This window comes from Heterocephalus glaber, unplaced genomic scaffold, assembly GCF_053883595.1.
Source record: "Heterocephalus glaber isolate CG9 unplaced genomic scaffold, H.glaber_assembly_v1.0 deba00001523, whole genome shotgun sequence".
Classification (NCBI taxonomy): Eukaryota; Metazoa; Chordata; class Mammalia; order Rodentia; family Bathyergidae; genus Heterocephalus; species Heterocephalus glaber.
In genome coordinates, this window is record NW_028258327.1 from 1,331,328 (window position 1) to 1,353,130 (window position 21,803).

The 21,803-nt window shown below is 40.4% G+C and overlaps 1 protein-coding gene across 8 annotated transcripts in view; it reads right to left on the bottom strand.

Moving 5' to 3' along the window:
- Positions 1-21,574, bottom strand: part of Tulp4 (TUB like protein 4) — a 224,590-nt gene extending 203,016 nt beyond the window's left edge. For 4 of the 8 annotated variants that reach the window (XM_004874558.3, XM_004874556.4, XM_004874557.3 and 1 more), the window contains exon 1: positions 20,749-20,863. The gene's annotated coding sequence lies outside the window, so the exon portion shown is untranslated. Of the gene's footprint in view, positions 1-341; positions 428-20,748; positions 20,864-21,057; positions 21,111-21,179 lie in introns of those variants that run through there. The other 4 variants (XM_021251969.2, XM_021251970.2, XM_021251971.2 and 1 more) reach the window with 4 other exon arrangements.
- Positions 21,575-21,803: the final 229 nt, after the last annotated feature.

Genomic DNA, 21,803 nt, shown 5'->3' on the forward strand with positions numbered 1-21,803 from the left:
ATTTCCTGGGTGACAGTAATGCCTTTTATTATTCCTGATGAGCACCTATTTGATCACATTCGACTTTGTGCTAATAAGGTGACATAGAGTAGGCCCTTAGATAGTTTCACCACTCCAGAAAGACCTAGTGTTATGGTTTGTGTTTAGATATCCACCCAAAGCCTCATGTGGATGAGGTGGGGCTTTCTTTTTCAGAGGTAACTGAATCTGGTTGATGCTGGGGTTAAGGATATGTGATTACTAAACCACTATATGTGAGTGATTAGTTTGGCACCCCCCTAATTACCCTGTAGTCTGAATAAGATAAAAGGGACAGAAAAATATTGTTAAACTCTCGTTACCTTTGGTGCCTTGTGACTGTAATGTTGTTTTTCCTCCGCGATGCGTGTTTGCCATCCCAGCCTCAGAGCCAGCCAACCTCTACGAACTGTAAGCCAAATAAACCCCTTTTAACTTTGGGTGTCAGGTATTTTGCCTCAGCAACGAGAGAAAAGTAACTAACACACCTAGCATGTGATGTGTTTAAACTTACAACTCAACCCTATTCTCTAGGGAGGAAGAAGAGCTGAAAACTGAGCTAAACTGTGTATTAAATGACACAGTTAGACTTCACATTGTAGACACAATGTCGAAGAACTTCCTCATTAGTGAACACATGGATGCATTGGCACTCCATGGGGAGAAGGCATGGAAGCTCAGTGTCTAAGGCCATTCCAATCCTTGCTTTGTGTATCTCTTCCAAGTGGTTCCTTAGTTGTATCTTTGATCATAAAACTGATCATAAGTAAAGTGCTTTTTGCAGTTCAAGCAAATTATCAAATCTAACAAGGTGGTGGGAAATTCCAAATTTATGGTCATTTTAGCAGAAGTAAAGGTAGCCCCAAGACTTGCAGCTGACATCTATTATGAGTCCTAAAACCTGTAGACACAGTAAGTCCAGGCAGTAGAGTCAGAAGTGAGTTAAACTGCAGGACACCCAACTAGTGTCAGGGAACTGGTATCAAAGCATTATGACCTCCACCTACTTTTCTTATATTTAGCCAAGAAAGGATGGTTCAAAAGTACAATCACTGGAGCTAGGAATATAGCTTGGTGGTAAAACATTTGCCTCCCATGTACAAAGCCCTAGGTTTGATCCTCCTCATGCTGGAGTTATGCAACTGCTAAATGATACTTTGCATTATCCCCGCATTACTGTACACAGGTTTACAATTCACAGAGAGTATTCAATTCTGATGAGTAATGCCAATTCATATAGAGTTCTCAAATTCATAGAAGGTTATTTATGCGTGTAACCAAACTACCAAAAGAGGAACAGGTATCAATTTTTTTTTTTTTTTTTTTTGGTACCAGAGATCAAACTCAGGACATTGCGCTTGAGAGGCAGGCACAGTGCCACTGAGCTAAATCCCCAGCCCAGGAACAGCTATTTTTTTATAACATCAGAAGTCAGTGGAATGTGTGATTTGTCAATGAACCAGAGACCCCGATAAACTACAACAAGGAGGGACAATCCACTGGTGGATTCTGATTTGAATGTGATATAGGACAACTCTAATTTACAAAGGTAAATTAGATTTTTTAAAAATGTTTGCAAGAGGATTTGTTCTGATAGCAAACTTTTCCTGTGCATTTAAAGTATAATATAAACTATTTATTTATATTGGGGTTTTGGGGGGGGTTTTTTTGGTATCAGGGATCAAACTCAGGACCTTGCGCTTAAGAGACAGGCAGCGGAACCACTGAGCTAAATCCCCAGCCCCTATATTCATTTTTTTCAGGAATATATCACCCATGTCAAGCTACCCTGCCTGATTAAACCCTGGCCACAAACAATGAACTCTGAGCTCAAACAATGCTACTATGAAAACAGGCTATCATGGGAAAAAATTTTTAGCAGCTGTACCTCAGACAAAGGTCTACTATCGAAAATATATAAAGAATTGAAAAAAATCAGACCCCCCAAATTCAAAGACCCAATTCAAAACTGGGCATCCAAAATGAACAGACATTTCTCAAACAAAAAAGTAAAAGCAGCAAATAAATATATGAAAAAATGTTCAACATTTGAGAGATGCAGATGAAAATAACACTAAAATTCCACCTCACCCCAGAAAGAATGGCTGCTATCAAGATATCAACCAATAACAAATGCTGGTGGGGATATGGAGAGAAAGGAACTCTTCTCCATCGTTGGTGGTTGGTGGGAGTGCAGACTGGTGCAACCACTGTGGAAATCTGTACGGAGATACCTCAAAGAACTAGAACTAGAGGTCTCATTTGACCCAGCTATTCCCCTGCTGGGTATCTTCCCCAAAGAATTAAAAGAATCATACCACAGCGATATATGTGCACCTATGTTTTATAGCGGCACAGTTTGTAATAGCTAAAGTTTGGAAACAGCCCAAGTGCCCATCAACTGGAAACTGGATAAAGAAGATGTGGTTTTTTTATAAAGCGGAGTACTACTCAGCCATAAAGAACGAGAAACTACAGACGTTTATAGCTAAACGGATGCATATTGAGGCCATACTCTTAAGTGAAAATAAACAGGACACACGTGTAAATACCGAAGTTTCTCTAGTGTGAGAAACTGAAAGTGTAAATAAGGATTAAAATGATTAAAATGAATTGATAATTTGAAATAGGAAAAGGTCCAAAGGTGTAGGGGTGGTGGGAGGGGAAGGGGAAAGGGAAGAAGGGAAAGGAAAAATTATGAGAAAAGAAAAAAATGGAAATGAAATCTATGTAAATAGGGAAGGGTGGAGGGGGTGAAGGACGCACAGGTAATGGGGGAAAAAAATAAGAACTAAGATACATCATGTACACGTACAAGAACCCAATGATAAATGTAAACGTACTGTATATCTAAAATGTACCAATAAAACAATTTTTTAAAAAACAGCTATCATTTATTGGATCTATTGATCAATTTGTCTCTCAGATGTACTCAACTGAAAAATTTGTCCCTGGATATTTGTACTAAAACATACTACAAAAGTCAAAACATCATATTACTTAACAGAAAATTATTCTGATATATATAGTAAAACATAGTTGAAAATGATCGATTTCCCTCCAATTTAGGGTGGCTACTATATATAATAGCTACCTTCTTCTTCCCAACATGCCTCTACTCCCACCAAAAGAGTAACCTAATACTTGCTCTCCTCAGACCAGCTAGTGACATCACAGGCTCCTACAGTCCCTAGCCACTACCTCACTCAACCCCACCCCAGCTCCTACAAGGCCCACCCTAGCTCCTATAAAAAGCACTCCCCGTCCTGGCCATATTGCTTTTGTCTCTCCTTTGTTCAAAGACAGCCTGGCAGATTGTCCCTACAATAAAGGCTTGTTGTGGCCTGGTCTGGTCTTGGTTTTCAGCTTTTTTACTTGATAGAAAGTATTATTTCCAAGTCAATTGTGCCACATAAATTTGGCCAAATATGAGTCCAACATATCACAGTGACATGGCCCACCAAACTGTATCAGACAGAGGTGAAAGTAATCCAACTGTGGTGCATGCATTTCCAGAAATAGCCATTTCTCCACTGGCACTGTACAATTTGCCATAATGGTTAGCAACATGAAAAACACAAAAACAACAGATAAATTACTCTGCTTCAAGAAGGCAATAATAGTTCTGAAATACTGTAATAATAAGTTACAAACCATGTATCTCCTAATTTTTGGAGAACACAAGTATTCAGCCCATAACAGTGTACAAAGGGTAATTTGTGTTTGAAAAGAGAATTCTAGTATCAATAAACTTATTTCTCTAAGAAACTACTTGTTTTTATGAGAGCTACTATAAGAACTCCATGTCATGAAACATAAAAACTTCTACCACTGTCAATTAATGGTTATCATTTCTTACGGAAAAGAAACAAGACTCATCTTCTATTGCCTTAGAAACAAGATGATGTAAAAATAATATTCTTTATTCAGGAAGGTATACTATAGTTTGTCATTTTTCTCAAGTGTTTATGCATTAATTGTAATAAAATATATTTGTATAGCAATTGTACAAATTAAAAAAAATAAGTCACAAGCCAGACAGTGTTGCACAGCTGTAATCCCAGCACTCTTGGAGGCTGAGGCAAGAGAAACACAAGCAGGAGGCCAGCCCATGCAACTTAAGAGACTTAGTGAGACCCTGTCTCAATCAATCAATCAATCAATGGCTGGTGATGTAGTTCAGCGCGAAGGTCTTGGGTTCAACACTCAGTACTAGAAAAGGGGGGTGGGGCAGAGGGGAGGAAGGAAAAAGAGAAGTTACCATACCACCCCATATCTTAAATATCTATCCTTTAAGAGAAGTAAAAAGAAAATTAAAAAAAAAAAAAACATTTAAAAAACAAAATTTGAATCTGACCTGCGGAGACTGACCACAACTGAGGAATTTGACCTGCAGGGAAAAACTGATCAATTGAAGAATTTTATTTATCGCTGATCCACAGTGACAAATTGTTCAATTAACCCAATTTATTTTACTAGAGAAGAAATTTAATCTTATAAAAAGTAATTACAGGGATGGGGATTTAGCTCAGTGGTTCTGCCGCCTGCCTCACAAGCTCAAGGATCCGAGTTCAATCCCCAGTACCCCAAAAAATAAAAAAACAGGAAGTACAGAATTCATTTACCCCCCCCCCAAAAAATTTGTTTACCAGGTTCATCTCAATGTACTAGATGTACTAGATTTGCCGTTAATGGTGGTGGTGACAGTGTTTTAACCTAGTTCATTTTTTTATTATTTTTAAGCTAGTGTCTTGGTATATTGCCCAGATGAGTCTCGAATTCCTAGGCTCAAAGGATCCTCCTGACTCAGCCTGCTGAGTAACTGAGATTACAAGCACTGTACACAGGTAAGTTTCTGCTACAAGGTTTAGCTATGTTCACAGCGTGGGTTCCTTCACATTTGTTGTCAGAGGATGTCTTTAAAATTTTGTAAACTGTGGGCCAGGGATTTAGCTCAGTGCTTCCAGCGCCTACCTCGAAAGCGCAAGGTCCCGAGTTCGATCCCCAGTAACAAAAACAAACAAACAAAAACTTTTGTAAACTGTAGCAGGGCTTTGCAGTCTGCTGAACCTCCTTGTTTTCCTTAAGGGTTACCATTCTCCCCACAGTTACATAGAATGGTCATTTTCTACAACCATGTATCAGTTCATCCTGGAAATTTTGTTTTTGTTCTGTTTTTTAAGATGGGTCTTTAAAAAAAAAAAAAAAAAAAAGATGAGTCTTGCAATGTAGTTCAGGCTGGCCTTGAACTCATTACGTTGCTCAGGTTGGCCTCAAAATCACAATGATCTTCCTGCCTCAGCCTCCTGAGTGCTATGATTACAGGCATGCGCCACCACACCAGGCAGTTCATGGATATTCTGGAATAAAAACAGAGTCTCTCTCTAGACACCTGGAAAAACATGAGGGCTCAAAGCTAGGTTCTACCCCCTGGACCAAGGAGTACAGGATACTAATTTGTGACAGAAAAGAACAAAGCAAAGAGGGAAGTAACCAAGGGGAGTGAGACCAAGAGAGGGACAAGGCAGAGAAAAAAAGAGCTTCCCAGATCCCCACCGTACAACATCCCAGTCTCTAGCTCCTGGCCTGAATTCTGCAGATAGCTCAGAATCCTCCCAATAAAGTCCCCTTTTGTATAAATTAGTGCAGTTAAATCTTTTTCACTTGTAACAAAGAATTCTCTGATAGAGGGCTCCAGAGCTCTTTCACTGATCACTTGGAAAAGACAAGACAGAAATCTATGGTGGTCCCAAAACCAACAGGGTCACATGCTGCTCCTCACCAGGCCACAGCTGGGCTCTGGAGCAGTTTTCTGGCAGGCACTTGGGCCACAGGTGAACTCTAGCTAACTGACCAAATAATTCAGGAATACAGTTGTTCTCTATTCTACATCACTGCCTTGAGAGTGTAATATAGGAGAGATAAGACAAAGTTTTGGGAGTATCATCAAAAACCATGCCTGAAAGAAGAGAGTTTTCCCAGGTGCAAGGGTAGCAAACCAGAAGAAATGGAGGCACAACACCTCTATTCACCTAATCAACTCTCAGGAAGGAAATTAAATGCAGGCTTAAAAAGCAAAGGGAGGGCTGGGGATTTAGCTCAGTGGTTTTGCTGCCTGCTACGTTTAAGCACAGGGACCCAAGTTCGATCCTCGGTACCAAAAAAAAAAAAAAAAGCAAAGGGGCATCACACAGGAGCATCACACAGGAGAGAGCACATTAATAATTTATGATAAAGATCTGAGGTATGGAGAAGCATTTGCTATTTTTAAGTATGTCAGAATGCTTGGCTTAAACATGACACATCATGATGATTGGACAATATGAATATACTTAATGCCCCTGAACTGTACACTTAAAAATGGTTAAATTGGTCAATTTTGTTATGTACATGTTTTACAATTAAAAAAAAAAGACACACCAAGAGAATTAGAGACACAATGCACCCTCTAGGCACACACTCCACAGGTAGCACACAACAGGCATGTAAATAACACCCCCAAGCCAGGCAAACTCAGTAGCAAACAAGCTGACTCAAGTGGTAAGTCTAGGCAGGGAAAAAGAGTCTTGGCCTTCTTGGGAATAGTGCAGTTAATGAACCAAGCAGCCATCTTCTGAATTTCATAGTGACAAAAAAAAAAAAAATCACACCACACAATCTTCTTCCCTCAACATGCCCAGTAATGTGCAGACCTGATCAGCACAGTCTTTTTTATTTTTTAGCACAGTCTTAACACTACTAATTCCTAAATATATCAACATAAATGGAACAACTCCTCACAAATCACTGCTGGTTTCCTATCAGCCACAAACAGATGGCAACTCAGAAGAGTCCTGTTCCCATTATGCCAACTTGGCAGGTGGCTCACCTGCCACCACCTGAAACACCAATCCCTCCCAACTGTACACAGAAGGCTCCCAAACACAACTAAAATCCTGCTTAGACACCCACTGATCAACATCCTTAAGCATGAGGCCAGGGGCCTAGGGGTGGGGGAGTGTCTTATTACAACTCCACCAATTAATAAATATGGGAAGAACCACATCACTCCTAATATAATTACAGGAAAACTGTAGCTTTTCATTGCCGCTCCACATATGGTTCAGTCAGGTTCCCTGCTTGGTTACACTGGGATGGAATCCAGTTTTGCTAATATAGCCATATGTATAAAAAATCAGAGCACATCTTACATCAAATGTGGAGGAACTTCTGGAGATGCTGTAAGCTCAATTTCAGGTACATTAATATATTCTTAAAATTTTATATACAATGAAACCATCTATCTTTGCTTTTATAACCTTAATAGGTTACTTTATTGCATGCTATTTTTTAACCTAAGTGATCAAAAAGGGAGCAAATGATAGACGATTCACAATTTACTCCCGAGGCAGAAAACATGAAAACTGCCTCCTACACACACACACTCACACTAGCAAAGAGGAAGAAAAAAATGTTTACTTTATAAGATTCCAAGCAAAGATGTTCTGTGCTCTCTGGACACAGCTGATAATCACCAGGACCTTACTCACTAACTGCTTCTTTGCTGGCTCAGAAAATCAAACTAAACTAGAATGTTAAATTTTCTTTACAAGACCCTGTAACTCATTGTATTCATGCCAAACCCCAGTATTCAAACCCTTGAGAAGTTATAATTTTACAATAAAAACCAAAATCTTTAAACATGGCATATAAAGCCCTGCATGAAAAGGCCACCAAGGCCTCTGCACTTCCTCAAGGAAACCATTTCCAACATCCTTTGGGAAAATGCTTTCTAAAACCCCATGAAAGTAAAACTATGGGGAAAACACTGATAGGTTTGACTACATAAGAAAATTTAAACTTTGATACAACAAAATGTATCATGAACAGGAAAAGCAACCAACAAACTGAAAAATATTATATAGTAGACATAGTGAATTCCATAACATAGTAAAAATTTTTTATAGTAAAATTTTTTAAAAAGCCACCTGCCTAAATATTCTATCTGCTACAACTGTTTTCACATATTTCAAGTATATGACATGTCCAAACACACATTCACAATCTCATCTAACCATGTATTTCTTCCCATCATATCCAGTGTCTCAGATTCCCCACAGCTTGACATTCTGCTAATGAAAGCAGAACTTCAATACAACTTCTCTGGTCGAATGTTACCTTGTGCTTAATTTGTTTGGCCATTTCTAACCAAAGTCTCCATCCAGAATCTAAAACTTTTCCTCTTTGAACCTCATACATCAAGCTTAGCTACTCCGAGCCTACAAAAGTAATCAGGTCAAACTAGAATTGGGAGTTCTGAAGAAAGATCCTGCAACGTCAAACTAGACTCAAATATCAGCACAAGCCAATCAACCTAAAAAGAAGAGGGAAGCAAAACAAGCACATAACACAGGAGTTGTGTCATCTCCTATCTGCAGCCCCATGTAACTGGATTTCAGGAAATTCACATATTCAAAAAGGCCTATTTTGGAATAAAATACAGTTATCCTCACACAGTTCACAGTTTAGAGTCAATCTATCTTAGCAATTTTTTTGGTTGTTATTTCAAGGGTGGAGAGGTGTTTGATTTGCAGTACTGGAGACTGAACCCAGGGCCTTGCATATGCTAGGCAAGCACTCTATCACAGAACTACATCCCTAGCCCTTTTCATTTTGAGACAGGGTTTTGCTAAATGGCCCAGGCTGTCCTCAACCCTTGCATTCCTCTGCCTCAGCCTTTTGAAAAGATGAGATTACAAGCATACACCACCATGCCCAGCTTACTCTTCTGCTTTAAATTTCTAAAGGAACCAGAGAATTAGAAGAGAGAATACACTTTAAAATGTTCCCATATACATATAGTTTATATTAAGTTGAAGTAAGCAAAATGTTAAGACTATTAGTCATACTATCACATTAATTAAAAAGGGGGGTGGGGATTTAGCTCAGTGGTGCCTTGCCAGCACAAGGTCCTGAGTTCGATCCCCAGTACCCCTCCAAAAAAAAAGAATTAAGAAGGCTGTAAATGTCAGATGCCATTTAAGTTCCACACACCAAGTAATATAGAGGCCAAAACACAAAGTATTTTTCACACAGAACAAAGTGTGACCATGATTAAACCACTGGACTGAAAATTCTGTAGCTAGCCAGGTACATGCACATACTCTGGGAGACTGTGGCAGGACTGCAAGTTGAAGCCCAGCCTAGAAAACAGTGACTCAGTGAGATCATGACTCAAAAATGAAAAGGGCCAGGGCTAGGGATTTAGTTCAGTGGTGCCACCACCTGCCTCACAAGCACAAGGTCCCAAGTTCGATCCCGGGTTACCAAAAAGCAAAAATAAAAATAAAAAGGGCTAGAAATATAGCTCAGTGTGAAGGCCCTGGATTCAGTCTCCACTAGGGGAAAAAAAATTACATATATGTATATACATACACGTATACATATATACATACATATTTATACATATATACATACATATTTATACATATATACATACATATATATGTATGTGTATATATGGGCTTGCTTCCCAGCTGATTATCTTCTTTCTTCTTTCAATAGTTAGATATACCTGTGCTATAAGATAGCTTGCTTCTCAAAATAACTTTAAGTAGTCACAGATGGATGGTACTCTTGGCCAGGTAGGCACAAAATGATAAGAAAGGAACTGAATCAATTCCTAGCTTCAAGGAGCTCATTCATGCTCTAATTTGTGAATGAGTCCACACACCACAGCATGACTCCTTCAGACATCTCACCTTGGGAGCATTTCAACTGCGCATTAACACCAAAGGAGGTCCGACTCAAACCAATTTTGCTGGTTACTAACAATCTAGTAAAAGATTTAACAATAACCGACTAAAATTAAAAGGTTGAAGTAATTGGCTTAAATTGACCTCCAGAGATTACTGGTATCATTCACCTGACAGTCCTTGCCCTATTTCCCACAAGTCTTGGCTGTCTTGTATACACCAGTGAAAAACATCAATTTCCCAAGGCCAAGCACATGCCATCTTTCTGTGTCACATGGAGGAGAAAGAACTTCACCATCTAAACAAGGGTGAAGGACAGCCAAGAGGATTCCATTTATATAATCATCACTCAGCCAAAGAGACCACAGTTATTTGCAAAACACAGAAAGCCAAGAAGAAAAAAAGACAACATGAAATTCAAGCTCTCAGAATTAACAAGTCATACCATTTCTGAACCATGTGATCCATCTTGAGACTATTCTATTTTACAATAAACTTTTTACACTAAATTTATACAAAGTTGATTCGGAAGTACCTCATAAACATTATTACTATTAATATATACTTCTGTAAAAAAAGAAGTTAAGACTAGGTGGGATCCACAATTGACATATTTCTCTTTCACATTTCTTGCACAAAAATGCACGTAAGGGCCAGGGATTTAGCTCAGTGGTTCCGCTGCCTGCCTCACAAGTGGAAGGACCTGAGTTCAATCCCTGGTACCAAAAAAAAAATGCACGTAAGATATGTTATAGTTTATATACAGATGTTCCCCCCAAAGCCTCGTGCACTCATAGGTGGGGCTTCGGGAGGTAACTGGATCATGGGTATGTGATACTCATCACTGGATTATCTGGGTGAGATGCTGGGAGGTGAAACCTGGTAGGAAGAGGTGAGTAACTAGGGGCATGGCCAGGAAGGGTATATATCCTTCTTCCCTTGATCCCTTGCTGCTTCCTGTCTGCCATGACATAAGCAAGCCTCTTCTGTCATGCCCCTCTGCTATGCCACCTGCCTTGGAGCCAGTCAACTATGGACTAAAACCTCTACAAATTGTGAGCCAAAAATAAACCTTTCCTCTCTAAGTTGTGGGTGTCTGTATTGTGTCTCAGTGAAAAGAAAGTAACTACCACAAGATAGGAATTTCATTCACAATGATTGACTATTTTTTATACTGTCACAAAATTTTTCAAAACATTTTAATTGATCAAAAATTTTAAATATATTTCATAGAGCAATGTAGTTGTGTGGCTTGTTAATGGTCCAGAAAAGGTCTGGTAGTCATTAGTTAAAACTAAAGATTGAGGTAATTAGATAAACTGAATTATAGTGATAATTTGTAGACTTATCACATATCAGCACTTTGCTCTCCACCAATAACAGAGACCTGGCTGTTATAATTTCTAGATTCATGAGGAGGAAGGAGATTTTTTTAAAAAATCAAACAAAATAAGATACAATAAATCCAAAAAGGTTGGAAATTGATGCTCTAGTAAGCTGCAATGGATAGATTCTGAGCAGCACCCCAGTCCTACACTACTTAATTTATTCCCAAGCCCCTCAGAATCTAAATGAGGTAAGAAGACAAAATAATCTGTGTGCCATTTTAACTCTCACTTCTTTTTTTTTTTTTGGTACTGCGGATCAAACTTGGGTCTTTGCGCTTGCACAGCAAGCAGCGAAACCACTGAGCTAAACTCCCAGCCCTTAACTCTCACTTCTGTCACAGTATTAAAAATTACTAATAGAACAAGATAAGCAAACTGTTGAGCTTTCCATCCTTCATTGAGAGTTGTTTTCATTCCAGGCATTTCAGTATTATTGGATTTATTTCATTACATTTCTACATATGAAACAGAGTTTCTCATTTCATGGAGAAAGATGACAAGAACAAAAATGCAAAAGGTTCAAGTTATTTGTAAGGGCTAGAAAGTATGACCTGAGTGTCAATCACTCAGGCTCTCATCACAATCAAACCTCCTTTAACCATCTTCTTCCAGATACATTAAATATAAGCATTACTTTTTGAAGACATTCTTAAATAATTTAACAAATGTGAACACAGTTAAACTTTCTGATTATTAACAATTCTAAACAGTAATTCTGGCCACCTGTCAGCTTCGGCTGACCAAGGTTCTAAGTGCACAGAGGATAAGCCTAACTTCTTATGAGACAGTCTCTGATACTGCAATCATTGTAGCTGCATTTGTCCATCTGCTACTGTGACTAAGAGAGTTGTCTGTAGTTTAAGAAACTGATTATGTGTGAAGGTAACCCTGTATATATCCTTGGTATACGGTAACATCACTGCTAATCAACTTTTCACGAACTCTAAAATTAACCCAGCACTAACAGCTCAGCCTGCTCCTCACCTAAGGATCTCTGACACTATTATTTTACCACCACTGTCAGAGTGTGTTTCCAAAAGTAAAATATATCATTAATAGCCAATGACAGCGGAGAGTGACAAGGCCCTGAAAGCATTTTCTAGGCAAGAGTCTTGATTTTCTTAAGTAGGACTAAAAAAAAATCATACAGAAATTAGAGGAGTAACTGCCTCAAAAGTTTAATCTTCCTTTAGCTGTTGGGGGGGGGGAATGGAAAAAAAAGACATCTAATAGGATGAAAAAATTCTGAAGCCAGTATGATCTGTCTATACAACTTTTGATTGGAATTTGAAAATACCGAGCAATGGTTCTTGAAAGCTAATACAAAATCATCTTTTGAAACTAATGATCCAACTAGTAACTGGCCAGATCAATAGCTCAGCCATAAAAGCAAAGGCTGACACTTTTTCATAAAAATTACTTACTAAAGCTGGGTGTGAAAGCACACACCTATAATTCCAGCACTGTGGATGACTGAGACAGGAGGATTGCAATTTCAACCCCAGCATGAGTAATTTGGCAAGACACTGTCTCAAAACGAAAGAAAATAAAAATTCACTGAAAAGGCCAAATTCAGACACTAATAGATTTGAAATTTCAAAAACTTTAACCCAAGTAGCTCTACTATACCCATTTCAAACTGGGAAATGATGCTCAAGTATCAAAATTACCAAAAGAAGTAGTAAAAATAATCGTAATAACAATACCTCACATGTTCCTCACATGTTCTTTACATCCATTATGGTATAAATTGAATTTTTTTTTTCCTTTTTTTTCTGGGGTGGGTGGTCTGAGACAGGGTCTTGCTAGCCCAGACTGACCTCGAACCTGTGATCCTCCTCCTTCACCCTCCCAAGAGCTTGGATTCCAAGTGTACAGGACCACACCCAGCTGAATGTTTCATTTTTTTAAGTGAGACATACCTTACATTATAGTGTGTGTTACATTTTTCAAAGCTCATTCACATCCATTTTGGCAAAATTTGTGCTTTCAATTAAAAATAACAGTGAGAAAGATGTTCAAATAAGTCTGTATTATCTGCAAAGCCCTTCTATACACCTACAGAATTCTCTATACTCTCCAACATACTATACTATTACTATTAAAGGCTTTCCATAAATACTGTTTTAATTCTAATCTCAAAATACTCTTTCTCAAAAAAAAAAAAATTACTATTTCTCGGAGCCTGGGATTTAGCTCAATGATTTCACTGCCTGCTGCACAAGAGAAAAGGACCCAAGTTCAATTCCCGGTACCAAAAAAACAAAACAAAACAAAACAAAGCAAAAAAAATACTGTTTCTCTCCTGGGTGAGTATCCTTTACACCACCTAAGTATAAAGATTGTTCTTCTTATTTACTGACATCAGAATTAATGAATTAATGAATTAACCACATTTAAAAGGGAAAATAGCATAATTTTTCAAATCCACAAATAAAACCTTAATTTTGACCAATCATCTTCTATACAAGCAACAAACCAGAGTTTATATACCGGTATAAATCTTAACATGTTAAATGGATGCTTAAAGGGAAAAGAAAGCACAAGTTTATCTGTTGGCAGTAACTTTTAGAGATGTAACTAATTCAACATTGCTGAGCAAAGAATGTATTTAATTTTCACTAAACAGATAATCAGAAGGGCCGGGGATTTAGCTCAGTGGTTCCAGCGCCTGCCTTGCAAATGCAAGGTCCCCGAGTTCGATCCCCCGTACCAAAAAAAAAAAAATCACCTCAACTCTCATTGTGACTCCTCCATCCCCTATGCTATAAGGTCTTCTTGAGAATGTCAATTGAGAGCAATACTAAATGTGCAATCTCACTCACACACACACACACACACACACACACACACACACACACACAGCTACCCAATAGTTAGACATAGTACCCAAACTACGCCACTCACATACTCTCTCCAGGAAATCTAAATCAGATGATCGGAAAATGAAATCGGTACAGTTTTTGAGACATGGTAACCTAAACTGACTATCTATGAGTCAGTTCCTGAAGTCTATCCTCCAAGCTCAGTCTCTGAAGTCTGGTTATTCAACCTTTTCTAAGTGTAATCTAAGGGCTATTGATATAGTTCTGTAACCTGCTCCCCCTCCCCCAACCCCATACTAGGGATTGAACTCAGGACCTTGTGATTGCAAGGCAGGCTCAGTGCCACTGAGCAACATCCCCGGCCCTGTAACTTGCCTTTTCACTCAACAATTCATCATGGGAATCTTTCCACACCAGTTAATATAGATGCATATCATTATTTTGTTTGTTTTTGGTACCGGGGGTTGAATTCAGTACCTTGCACTTGCAAGGCAGGTGCGGTGCCACTGAGCTAAATCTCCAGCCTGGCATATCATTATTTTAATGGCTGGATGCAATAAATGTACCATAATCCAATAATTCATTATTTAAGATTATTTCTAGTTCTTTACTATGTACGTATCTTTAATCTGTTGTTGGCTAAATCTCTGGAAACAGAACCTGCCAATTCAGAGGGCCAACTGTACCACAGACTGGGTGGCTAAGAGAGCAGAAATTTACTAGTCACAGTTCTGGAGAAAAAAATCCAAGATCAAGGTGCCGGCAAAGTAGATTTCATTCTGAGGCTTTTTCTCTTGGCTCATTGGCACTTGTCACTTCAAGGTATGCTCAAGTAACTTCCTCTTTGTCGGGGTAAAGAGTTAAGACCCTAAGCTGCCTGGTGTCTTTCTTTTTGAGTGTTTAGGTACCAGGGATCGAACTTAGGACCTTGAGGTTTCAAGGCAGGCAGTGGAACCACTGAGCTAAATCCCCTGGCCTGTCTAGTGTCTTCTTATAAGGGCACTAATCCTATCATGAAGAACCCCCCCACTCATGACCTTAGCTAACCCTAATTTGCCCTGAAAGGCCCCATCTCCAAATACCACTCACTGGGGGTGGGGACTTCAACATAAGAATTTGGAGGTAGAGACTCAGCATGGTCATACACGCTCATAATGTCAGCACTCTGGGAGGTTGAGGGAAGAGGACCACAAATTTAAGTCCAGTCTGGGTAACTCAGCAACTCAGATCCTGTCTCAAAATGAAAAAAAAGGGAGGGCGGGCTGGGGACATAGTTCAGTGTCACGCCCCTGGGTTCAATCCCTAGTGCTATGAAAAAAGGGAGTGGGGTGAGGAGGGACACATTTAGTCCATAACAAATAGTATCTTACTTTTGCTTTTAATTTCATTTCTTTAATGACTACTGAAATTATTTCATTAAGTTTATTGGCCATTTATTTTTCCTTAATTTTCTTTTAAAAAACAGTATGTTCTAATTGCAAATCTGAAACAGGAAATAGGATAAGTCTGAAACATCCTATCATAGGAGAAAACAAGCAGTCAATTAGATTGCTAGAGGCATATCAGAAGAACACAAAAGCTAACCTGAATAAGTCTTCTCTGCTCCAAAATGGGGCAATTTGAACAGCAAAAGACAACTGCAATGGACTGAAATACATCATATGCTCTAAAATAAATAAGTTCAGAATGACAGAATGAGGAGGAGAAGGAGGAGGAGGAAAGGGAAGAAGTGCAGGAGAAGGAAGAGAAGAAAAGAGGAGGAAGAAGGGGGGAAAGAAATGAAAAACACCCTCAACTCATGACCATGAGGATGCTAGGGGACCAATTCATAATTCTGAAAAAGGGGAAATCAAAGGGCCCGGGGATTTAGCTCAGTGGTGCCGAAGTCTGTCTTGCAAGCACAAGGACCCGAGTTCGATCCCCAGTACCAAAAAAAAAAAAAGCGGCGGGGGGGGAGATCAGGGGAACTAATCAGATATTTTTCATACCCTTCTCAGACAATCTACATTAGGACATAACCAATTTATAATCCTCATAAATCAATGGGTCAAGATAATAATCAAGAATAGTTGCTAATATCACAAAAAGAAAGAAATCAGATACTATCTATCTCCCACAAAAAAAAAAAAAACCTGTGCTGGGGTGTAGCTCAATAGTAGAACATGTACTTAACATTCAGACAGCCCTGGGTTCAATATCTAGACAAAAGAAAAAAGTCTAAATCAAACTACCAATGTATAAGAAATAAAAGCAAGAAATACACTTAACATTACAGGGATGCAATGGGCAAAACTCAACTTCAATAAAAAGTTGCAAAGAGAAAAAAAGGGCACCTATGGGTTAAAAGAGACTTCAAACTATCCAACTGCAATGTTATGGACCTTATTTATTTAGGTCTTAGTTCAAACAATCAGAAGCCACATAAACACAACACACACACACACATGCATATGATTTCATAATAAAAAACTTCAAATTGAAGAAAAAAGATTGGGCTAGAATTGTAGCTCAATGGTGGAGTAGCATTGGTGAGGCCCTGGGTTCAATTCCCAGTAACACATTTGAAAAAAAGAAAAGCTCTGAAAAAAATACCTATTCATGTCTTTAGCTTATACTACATTGCTCCAGTAATTATTTTTTTAAGGTGCAACAATAGCTTTGTGGGGGCCAGGGACTTAGCTCAGTGGTTCTGAGGCCTGCCTCAAAAGCGCAAGGTCCTGAGTTCGATCCCTAGTACCAAAAATGAATAAATAATAATAATAATAGCTTTGTGATTATTTTTTAGGAGCCCTTCTCTCTTAGAAATATTAAATGTAGACAAAATTATAAGACCGTTTTTTCATTTGCTTTAAAATAACTTACAGATAAAGATAAAGATATCCCTCACATAAGACTGATGATACCTTATAGTTGCCCAAGCTAAGTAGCAGGTACAAAGCTTCACTGTATCAGTCTCTATTTTTTTTAAGACAGGGTCTCACTATTCAGTCCAGGCTGGCCTGGAACGTGCTGTCTAACCAAGACTGGCCTAGAACCTGCCATCCTCACCTCAGCTTCCTAGCTTCCTGAGTGCTTAGATTACAGCTGTGTGGGTCACCTCAAACCAGTTCTATTTTTTTATTGTTTAAACTTTTCCATAATAAAAAGTTAAAATGTATGATCTACCATGTTCAGGGCCCTGGGTTTGATCCCTGGCACAGAGATAAACACATTTAAAAAGATCTCATGTTCTTAAGCCCATTTTTCACCTTATGCTGATTTGTACAGCTCTATAAATAATGCTGCACATATTTTTCCAGTTTGTCATTTGTCTGTTGTTCATGCCATTCTTTACTATATAAACATTAAAAATAATATATGCTGGCAAAACTATATCAAATCTTTTGTTTCATACCTATAAATGATGCTGAGCTTAGACTTTCCCTATATTAGAATTACACTATTTACCTACATTTCCCTTTAAAATTTATTTAAATTTTAAGTACATACTTCCCATACAGGAAAATAGATGACCATTACAAATTATCTAGAAAACGAAAAATCATCTGATCAGCCACAGATTTCAGAAGGATGTAAGGTATGTCATGATCCACATAGCAAGAAATTGACAGAACCAAGCAAGGACATTACACACTTACTTTTATCCTGCATGGATGCTGTACTTTAAAGAATATGCATTAAATAACAACTAGTTTTGTTTTCCTGTTTTAATTAAAAGTTCTATACTTCTTGTATGACATCCTAGTCATCATAAGTCAACATTTAGTAGACAAAATTTTCAAATATTTATAAACAAAGTGTGGTTATAAATACAATGGATTACTCAGCCTTAGAAAAAAACCTGACACATGCTACAACATGGATAAACGTTGAGGACATTATGCTAAGTGAAATAAGTCAGTCACAAAAGGACAAATACTATGTGATTCAGGGCCAGGGATTTAGTTCAGTGGTTCCACCACCTGCCTCAAAAGCACAAGGTCCCCAGTTTGATCCTGGTACCAAAAACAAAACAAAACAAATACTATGTGATTCAAATTGTATGAGGTACACAAAATTGTTACATTCATAGATAGTAAAAGAATGCAGAGTGTGGGCAAAGAATGGAATTATTGGGTAGTGTTTCAGCTTGAGAAAATGAAAAAAAGTTTGAGAGATACATGGTGGTAATGGTTGTATGTCAATGCCACCAAACTGCATACTTAAAAAAGATTAAAATGGTAAATTTTATGTGTTGTATGTTTTACCACAGATAATTTAGTACATTAATATTTAGTAACTAAGTTTTTTCCAGCCAAACTAAAAGAAATTGGACATTTTAATTACATAGTCCATGCAGTCTCAGCACTCATAGAATAATTTCTGCAAGGTTTTAGTAATACTGAAAAATCTTCACAGAATCCTAAACAGGAACCAATATAGTAACCAAATCACAGCATTTCATAGTTTTGAGGCTTTACTTAATTTTTCACTGCATCTTACAAAGCACATTCCATCTGTGTTCTTTCTGCCTCCATAGAAGAAAAGACAGAATCTGTAACGGATATTGTAAGTGCTGTGGAACATATGAAAACACTGCCACCCGCTTACCCATAGCTACTGGAGCCACTCAATAAACCTTCCTGAATCCAAATACTCTGTGTATCCACAGCAAACCCAAAATGGTCTTCACATTCTGCCCTATAAACCAACGCAAACTTGCCCTGAGGAAGGCTGCTGTCTGTACCATTCTTCCAATACTTGGGATCTCTGCGTGAACTATGGATGGTTCAATTTAAAACAGGCTTCATGGAGCAAGGTCCAGAGTTCGACCCCTGGTACCAAAAAAAGAAAAACAGGCTTCAGGTACCACTCATCCTTTCAATGATTGAAACAATTCTATTCAGAATTTTAGTAAGAAAATCAATATGACTAGCCAAACTGTTATTCTTCTAGCTCCATATGAAAACTAGAAAGTTCAGTATGATACACATGTTCTTTCCAAATGAAAAGGACATTATTTTTAAATATACAGTAATAAATACATTATGTTATTTCTCAGGCACATGAGTAATCATGGCTTTCTACTCATCTTCATATCTGAAAGCTCCCTTGTGTTGAAACATTTTTTTCTCTCTAACTCCCTCTAACTCAGTACTACATGCTTGTAAGTCTAGAAGTCAACACCTCCCCCATCGTGTGAAAAACTACTTGCACAGCCCTTACTAAAATAGAGCTCTTAAAATTCTTAAAGGAAATTCTCATCCTCTAATAACTTTCATGCACATTTCTATTTTTTAAATCGAGGAACTGAACACTAGATTTGGCTATTCATAATGTACTTATAGTCATTTCCACTACAATAAACTATCACATCACAAAAAGGAAGACACGTGAATCGTCCTCTCTGAATACGGTTATCACTGCACAACGCTGAGATCAGCTCCAAACTGACCCACCTGAGGGCCAGGAATCTCAGCTTGACTCTCTCTGGACTGCAGTGTGCCTATGTCCAAGGTGCTCTGCCACTGCACACCCATCCCAACCTCCAACCCCAGCAAGCCTTCAATACCTTGCCTGGAGAGAATTCGCCAGGACCACAGGTTTTGCCGGCAAAAACTAAACTCCAACAGAAATGGAGACCCTAGGCACAGAGGAACAGGTACAAAAGGAATCCCGGAACAGGTTTTTACATTCTTCAAAATCTTAAAAATAATTTCCTGTGCTAAAACCTGTCTAGGTGCTCAACTACTGTAAAATAAAAATGGAAGGGGAACCCCCATATCGACAACTCAGAAAACAGTTCCCTGTCCAAGAGAACTGATTATCCCTAGAGATCGAAGTATTACAAGACTTTTGATCACCTGACAGATTTGCAGGTAAGATTAATAAAAATAGATTTCTAAATGACATCAACCCCAGTGAGAGTTGGTGTCACCCTCATTCCCTTCCACAAAGCTAGATCACCCTCACCTTCTCAACCTTGAAGTGGTGTCTAGACAGTAGCCTCTTCCCTGCTAACTGCCCCAAGCGGGTCAAACTTCACATCAGCATCAAGCACTAGGTTTTGAGGCACAGGGCAAAGAGGAAAGGGTGGTACTGGGAGCGGAATCTCCGTGATTTGCCAGAGGAAACAGCACAGGCTCCAGACAGCAGAAGCGCCGGGATTTCCATGCAGCTGCCACGACAGGTGACCGGGCCGCTTTTGCAGACACCCCGCTCGCTCAAGGGGCTTCACTGAAGGTGGGGCGGGCAGGAAGGGGAAGGAGGGTGGGAGACGGAACTGAGGACTAGGAGGTGGGCAGAGCGGGGTGGAGAAGCCACTTCATCGCGACGGGGGGAGGCTGGGGGAACTGCAGCCCCGTCTGCCCGGCGAAACCGCTTTAAGGTATTTTCTGTCTCCACAATTAAGACGGGCGGGGGGTAGGGGGGTGAGGGGGGGGGTGGCGGCTCCAAGCCAAAACGCCTGATTTACACACAGAACCACGCACACGCGCACACACAAACACCGAGCTCCTCTCTCGCCCCATTTTCTCACACGTTGAAACAAAGGCTAGATGGCAAAGCAACAGCGGCGGCCGAGGCGCTCGGGTCGGTCGTTGTCCTCGCGCCGCGCCCTCACGAAGCGCCCCCACAGAGGCCCACCGCGCCCCTGCCCGCCTCGGCCGAGCCCGGCGCCCGCCCGCCGCGCCCACCACGCCCGCCGGCGCCGGCACAGGGGCCCGACACGAGAGACGCCGGTGGGAGCTCCGAGAGTGCTCCGGGCCGCCGCGCCCGGTGACAGCGGTCCCCGCGCCGCCTCACCTCCTGGGCGGCCGTGGCAGCGGCCCCGCAGCTCTCCTCTCCTCTCCGCCTCCGCCTCCAGCAGCCCCGCGCCGCCGCCTCCTCCCCCCGCGTCTCTGGCAAGTCTCCGCCTCCCTCGGCCGCCGCCGGTCCGGCTGCGCGCCACGTGACCGCGCCACGTGACCCGGCGCGGCGAGCGGCGCCTTCCCGCTAGCCTGCCCGGACCCGCGCGCTGGCCATTGGCGCTGCCCAGGCCGTCGGCCCTGCTCCGCCTTGCGCTGGGGTGCGGGATACCACCCTGGCTCTTCCCCCACACCCGGCTGAGCTCACCTCTCGAGCTGCGGGGACGGGAATGGGAGCGGCCGCCCAGCAGAGCCCCACCCCCACCCAGAGACTGCTCCCCCAGCCGCGCCGCCTCCCGCCTCGCCGCTCACTTGCGCGCGCGCACTCACACGCACACCCTCGCGCGCGCATCCCGTAGCTCTCGCCCGCTAGACCGCGGCTGGACGGCTGTGAGGACAGTCTGAGGAAGAGTCGGCGGAATCTCGCCCACAAGAGGAACCCTTATACCAGATTCGTGCGCAGTCCGAACTCAGTTTGAGCCGGAAGTGGACATCACGTCGTGTCTTAAGCTGCGAGCTTCCAGAGAGAACAGATTTGCTTGTACTATGGACTAGCGTGGGTCCCCATGAAAAGTCTTTGAAGTGTTTGATGGTGATGATCTCACAGAGTATCTCTTTTCCAGTTCGTTTTATGGAGAAACGAGCTGATAGCGTCATTTTAACTCACAAAAGCTGGAACTCAGCCGGCTCCCCCACCCCACCCCGTGTTCTGCTAAGAACGGAAACTTTAGTCATCCCTTTCATTTTCCATCATTACAAAGAAATAGCGTTGCAGATTTTGGGACTATGCGTATGTGTATTTTAAACTAAAAAATAGACAAGCATTTTTTCCTTGATTTGAGGCACAGTTAAGAATAGTAGCCACTCTGCAAGTAAGTACTCAGCACTGTTTTCTATTTGCCTATCCGCAAAAGCTTAGAATCAGTTTCAGAATTAAGAACGCATGCTTCTGCG